The sequence below is a fragment of the Myodes glareolus genome, chromosome 1 (genome assembly GCF_982192425.1).
Source record: "Myodes glareolus chromosome 1, mMyoGla1.1, whole genome shotgun sequence".
NCBI lineage: Eukaryota > Metazoa > Chordata > Mammalia > Rodentia > Cricetidae > Myodes > Myodes glareolus.
Window position 1 is genome coordinate 105,211,937 of NC_142026.1, and position 6,279 is coordinate 105,218,215.

Genomic DNA, 6,279 nt, shown 5'->3' on the forward strand with positions numbered 1-6,279 from the left:
CAATATGGAGAGCCGTGGCTTTGACGGCTAGATACAGCTCAGTCCTTAGCTTTCCAGCCTCATGGCTCAGATACCAGCCAGAGCTGTGTTCACTGCCACAACTCTATGGCGTTTCAAGGTCTTTGCTAGCAAACAAGCTGCAGCATTCTGCTCACAGACCACACTCAGTCGGACTGCCTGCCTGAAAGAGTCAGAGTTTACCCTGGCAGGACGGCCCAGAAAGCTGGCATTTTAAAGCAACACAGCTTTTTTCTTGCTGCGGCTGAAAACCAAAAAGCATGCGTTCAGCTTTTCCTCAACACTGTTTAAAATGTGTCGTGGCAGGACCTCTTAAAGGAGCTGCAAGGTTTTGCAGCTAAACCTGAGTCAGGAAGCCTCTCTTAGATGAGAGCGCTTGCTTGCCTCTAGCAAACAGAGCAGACCCGAGAAATTGCTGCTAAAGAAACCATGCTTTACTCTATTCTTTCCCAAGCTTTCTCAGGCTTTCTGTGGATTCAGTTATCCACGTCTGGGCGCCATATGTAGTATGACGGGGCTGACTTGTTGGGGTATCTGTCCTGTCCAGTACCCCACAGCAGACAGGCCCCAAAGAAAATCACACACAGGACTCCATAAGATTATAAACTGATTGGCCCATTAGGTCAGGCTTCTTATTAGCTCTTATAACTTATGTTACCCCATTATCCTTATCTACATTAGCCACATGGCTCCGTACCTTTGTCAGCTGTCAGCTTACCTGTTGCTTCTTCGGTGGTCTGCGCAGGAGTGGTTGAGGGAGCTTCCTGTTTTCCCAGAATACTCCCAGTCTCTTTGCTCCACCCCTACTTCCTGTCTGGCTTTCCCGCCTATATTGCCTGCCTGGCCAATCAGCATTTTACTAAAATATGATTGACAGAATACAGACAATTCTCCCACACCAACATGGCAAGTGCGGAAAGCAGTTTGCTCTATGGAAAGGCACAATGATGTATCCATTTTCTATGGTGGACATTAGATTTTTTTCATATATATTCAGGTGGATAATGGATCAATGTTAGGTTCTAAATCTGAGCAATCATAAAGGACACTTTGTACTTCAAATCTTTTTTTGAGACCTCACAGAGCAATTGCAGATATATATTGCCGAGTATCCCTTTAATATGAGTTTGTCTTTTGACTATATTCAAGGTTTTTGGACAGCTTTGCAAATAACACCAGATATGACAAAGAAATCAAACTTCAATTATTATCTATAAATATTTTCTCAAAGCTTTTTCCCCTTAGTATGCCCGAGTATACAGTTTAATGACTTCAGAACTGAACGGTTAAAATTGCAGCAGAAATTTCTGGAAGTGGGGAACATAAACCATATACCATAAAATACCCGTTTAAATTCTACAATAACCATGGAAATGATGTGTCTCCTATTAAATATAGCAAATAAAAAAAGGCATGTCCATCTATGTGGTACAGTGGGTGGTGACTCCTAATGGGCCTTTATTTCTTTCCTCCTGCTCCCTCCCTCCTTCCTTTTTCCTCCCAGACCTCCCTCCATTTTTTAAAAATACCTTTTGCTTATTTAGTTTCATTCACAGGCCTGGATTTTTGTTTTCTATTCTCCAAAGGTTTTCTTTTCTTTTTTTTTTAGCAATGTTTTTTTATTATTTATATTTTGGAGATTTCACATCATGCATCCCAAACCCACTAATTTCTCTCCATATCTACCCTTGCAATACACCACCATAAAAGATATTAATTAAAAACAAAACACCAAACAAGCAAACAAAAAACAATCAAAGCAAAACAAACAAAAAACCCACGTAGCTCCTCAGTCTTTCCCACCTCCCTATCACCTCTTCATTTGTCTTAATGGTATTGGAAACTGTGGTATGTCATGCAGTATATGCTTTTGTCCAAACAACTTTGCTTGCAAGTGGTCATTGCAATGAATTGCTGGCCAGATTCAATACCTCTGGTTTCTTGCAGACCATCAGTACTGGTCTACTGGTCACGGAGATTCCTCTCAGATATCTTACTGTTGTGCCAGTCATGAAAATCCTGCTGTGTGGTTCCACAGGACTGGTTTGTTCACCTGCACCAGCGGATCATAGGTGGGGTAGATGTTGGGGCTGTGAGTTGGCCCACCCCAACACCTACCCCATCTATGTTGAAATCCATGGGCCATGCTGAGCTGGCTCCACCCTTTGCTGACCCTGGGAGACCTGGTCCTACCCCCTTTCAGGAGAACTGGTCTCACCCTTCACAGGAGAGTTGGCTCTGCCTCTCATGAGAGCACTGTACCACCCAACATCCCATCCTCCGCACACCCCATCACCCTCACCTAGGCACCTAGGAGAGCTGGTCCCACTGAAGAGAACTAGTCCTGCTGGCATTGGAGTAGCAGAGGGCAGCAGTCCCAGTAGAGGCTCAGTCTGACCAACTCAGTTACCACTCTGGCCCGTGGATTTCAACACACATGGTTCGAATGGGCCCCTTTGGTAACGTGGCTCACGGATAACACAGACTCCAGCTGTAACAGAACCATGGACTCAGACATGGTCCTCAGCAGCAGCTCAGGGCGTACACCATGGCTCTGGGTGTCAGCACAAGTCACCCACATCAACCTCCTGTTCACTATCTTTGCTTCTTCAGATTCTCTCTACAGCACATAACCATTCTGTTTCTTTTTCTTTACCATTTCTCCATCATATATTTGCTCATCATAATGGCACCTGCCCACCTGGCAAGGTACTAGGTGGGCCTGTGGGCGTCTTCCACCAACTAGGGGTTGATTGGCCCCAATGACAGTATTTGACATCTGTGTAATACTTTGTTTATTGTAAAATGCTTCCATATTTGTTCCATGGCTAGTTTGCCACATATTTTAATAGTGAAACATATTGATTTTTTTATGTGGTCTATATTTATTTATTGACATTTTCTCCCTTATTCTCAAAAAAGAAAAAAGTTCAGAAATATTATATATACACATTTATTTTAAATTCTCAATATAAAAAAATCTTTCATGTATATGGGTACCTGGAGTGTATTCTTGGGTTTATTAATATGTTTAAAGTTTCTGGTATTTCTTTTGCAATTTTTTGTGATTATGATTTTTCCATGTATTTATTTATAATCATTAAAAATATTTTAATCTTCTTCTCTGCACACTAATTTTACTTAATACCTTTCTGGGGGTTTGTATCCTTTTCTAAGTTCTGAATATTGTTCCACCTTCAAGATTTCTTGCTGTGGTAACAATCAGCCCTGGTCTTGGTCACTTGTGGACCTTGCTTGTCAGATGCTCCTCTGCCCCGAATCTTGTACTGCCATCAGTTCATAGGTTGCCTTCTGAAACACCCAATCACATTCTTAAATCTTTTAAAGATTTTTAATTTTATTCATCTTTTAAATGAATTAACTTTAATTTTAAACATCTTGATCTTTGTATGTGTATATACATAATTTTAAATAGTACAGTTCTGGCTTTTATGTTATTCTGTTTACTTTGTCTTTTTAGTGATTTATTGTTTTAAGTTTTTTCTTATACTAAACTATCCAAATGGGAACTTTTTGTTTTCTCATCTGGTTTGTAACAACAGGAAGAATCTGATTTCTTCTATTACTCTATATCCCGTCTTTATCTTTTGTTGTCTTTTTCCTTCAACAAGCACCTTTACCAGAGCAACCACCTTGATAGTAAGCTTAAATGGCTACAAAGTAACACTTTCTAGCATATAGCTGGAATAACTTCTTTAATAATCACTAATAGATATTCATATAAATTAATGAAACGTTCTAGACGTTTAGGTGATAAGCTCTGTGTCTACTTTCCCTTTTACTTACTCTCTTGAAGGGGCGAGGTCGATCGGTAATTATATATCAGCCAGACTAGCTTAATACAAAAGACACAGATTTAATAAACAGAAGAAAAACTTATACCATAGTTTCAATGGTCCTTCCAGAATGCAGGAGCCAAGTGAGAGAGGGCGGGGAAGCGCACCCGCCAGGTTTATAGGTAAACTTTTGCCTTAGGGCAACACGCCCCATGGACAGAATGTGATTGGCTGAACTCCCCTATCACTCACTCTCTGGTCTTCCCTCTTTCCCAGGTAATTTTTCTTTCTTAAAATAGTTCATCTTTTATTTTAAGATCACTTTGGTTATGTTGTGTTGCTGTTTTTATTTTTGTTGTCTGTTTCATGAGATATTTATATCTTAGTGTTCTATTGTTATGAAGAGACACCATAACCAAGGTAACTCATAAAAGAAAGCATTAAATTGGGGGCTGGCTTTCCGTTTCAGAGGCTTAGTCTGTTATCATCATGGCAGGGAGCATGAGTGCGTGCATGCTGCTGGTGCAGTTGCTGAGAGATATATCCTGATATGGAAGCAGCTGTCAGACAGGTGTACTGGGCTTGGTGTAACCTTTTGAAGCTTTACAAGGCTATACCTTCTAATCTTTCTCATATGGTGCCACTCACTGATGACTCAATATATGATGACTCAATATACTCAATATACTGATGACTGATGATTCAATATATGAGCCTATGGGGGCTATTCTTTTTTAAACCTTGACAACTTGCTTTCTGAGTTTAACTAATTTTACCCAATATTGCTATTTTCCCTTCTACCTATTTTCTTGAGCAAAGCACAATCCTTTTCTCTTTTTCAATCCCTTTCTTTTTGTCAAATAATATTCCTCTCACAAAATACAAAATTGCCTGTTGTAAATAGTGACATGCCGAACATGAGTATGTAGGTGTCATTTATTTCCTTTGGATATATATTGGGTTACTTCTTGCTAAGTTTGTTTTATATAAAACCCATGAACTAACTGGATGGGTAGTATGCTGACTCACTGAATGACTTCATTTAGAGTTAACATGGCCTTAGTACTTTGAATGAGGATGCCCTCAAAGGCTCATATATTTGCACACTTAGCTCCCAGTTGATGTCCTTCTCTCTGCCTGCTGTCTGTGAATCAGGCTGTTAACGCCTTCAGCTTCTCCATGCCATGCCATGTCTGCCTGCCTGCCTGTTCTGTTCCCCATAATGATGATGATGGACTAACCATCTAAAACTGAAACTGAAAGCAAGCCCCAATTAAATTTTTTTAAAAAAATAATACTGGCCTAAGTCATAGTGTCTCTTCACAGAAATAGAATTGTAAATCAGACACAGGTAATAATTCAATAGGTCTTTACCTTTTTCCAAGTAGGCATTCCCATTGTCTGTTGAGCTAGTTCTATCTCACCATCTATCTCATGCTCTCTGGAAAGATTTCCTAATACTTTAAGCCTTGGCCTTGTGCCTGGACACTGTGCTCTGCTGTAGAGCGGGGCAATCCCCATTTCCAACTCTAAAGCTTGGAGTAGTACTTGCAATCAGTACATGTATCAGAATGACACTAAAATCTTTCTTTTTAGAATTCTTTTCTCCTTTGAGGAGTTTATTCTATAGTACAAGAATCTCCATAAGAGCATGCACAATGTCAACTGTGTGAGATCCAGATGTGTTTCAGATTTGCAGAGCCAATTTAACACAATAAATATTTGTTTGCAGTTATATGGCCTAATATGGGGCAAAACTTGGAAGATCCAGTTCCGAAAACCATCCAAGTGCTTGGCTGATGATCTCAACCCTTATCTGAACTATCTGAACTCGTGTCCTGTCCGCAGGACTGAATGCCTCAGGAGAACAGCCTCATTGGGTTGTTTGGGTAAATTGGATTCCAGCTGGAACCCAAAACTGCAGAGAGAGGCACAAATGAAGAAAAAGCAGGGGAGGAGGGGCTCTGAACTTCCTCAAACCTCAAAAAGAGTCTTTGGTCAAATTTGGAAGAAAGGTTAGTGATTAAGAGCAGCTTCTATTTTGTCTGGCTGCATGCATCTACTCTTAAATTTTATTTTAATTGTCCAAATAGGAGGTCATGAATATTGCTTTCAGCTAGGTTGGGTAAGTACAGCGAAACATTCTTTGTAAATGTGTCTCTCTGCTTGTTTTACATGCCATATCCAGGACTCTTGACAGTATATGTTGTTCTAGAGTGTCCAAATTTGTCTTACTGGTCATTGACACCTACCTAAGTATGACTCTGGGCACCACACTAAAGGGAGACCTAAATTAAATTTAAGGGTAGCTGAGAATGATGACACATGCCTATAATCTTAGCATTTGGGGGTTGGAGGCAGGAGGATCAGGATTTCAAGGTGATACTCAGCTATATAGTTAGTTCAAGACCTCAGGTTTTCAGGCTTGGTACCAAGTACCTTTATAGGCTGAGTCATCTCAATA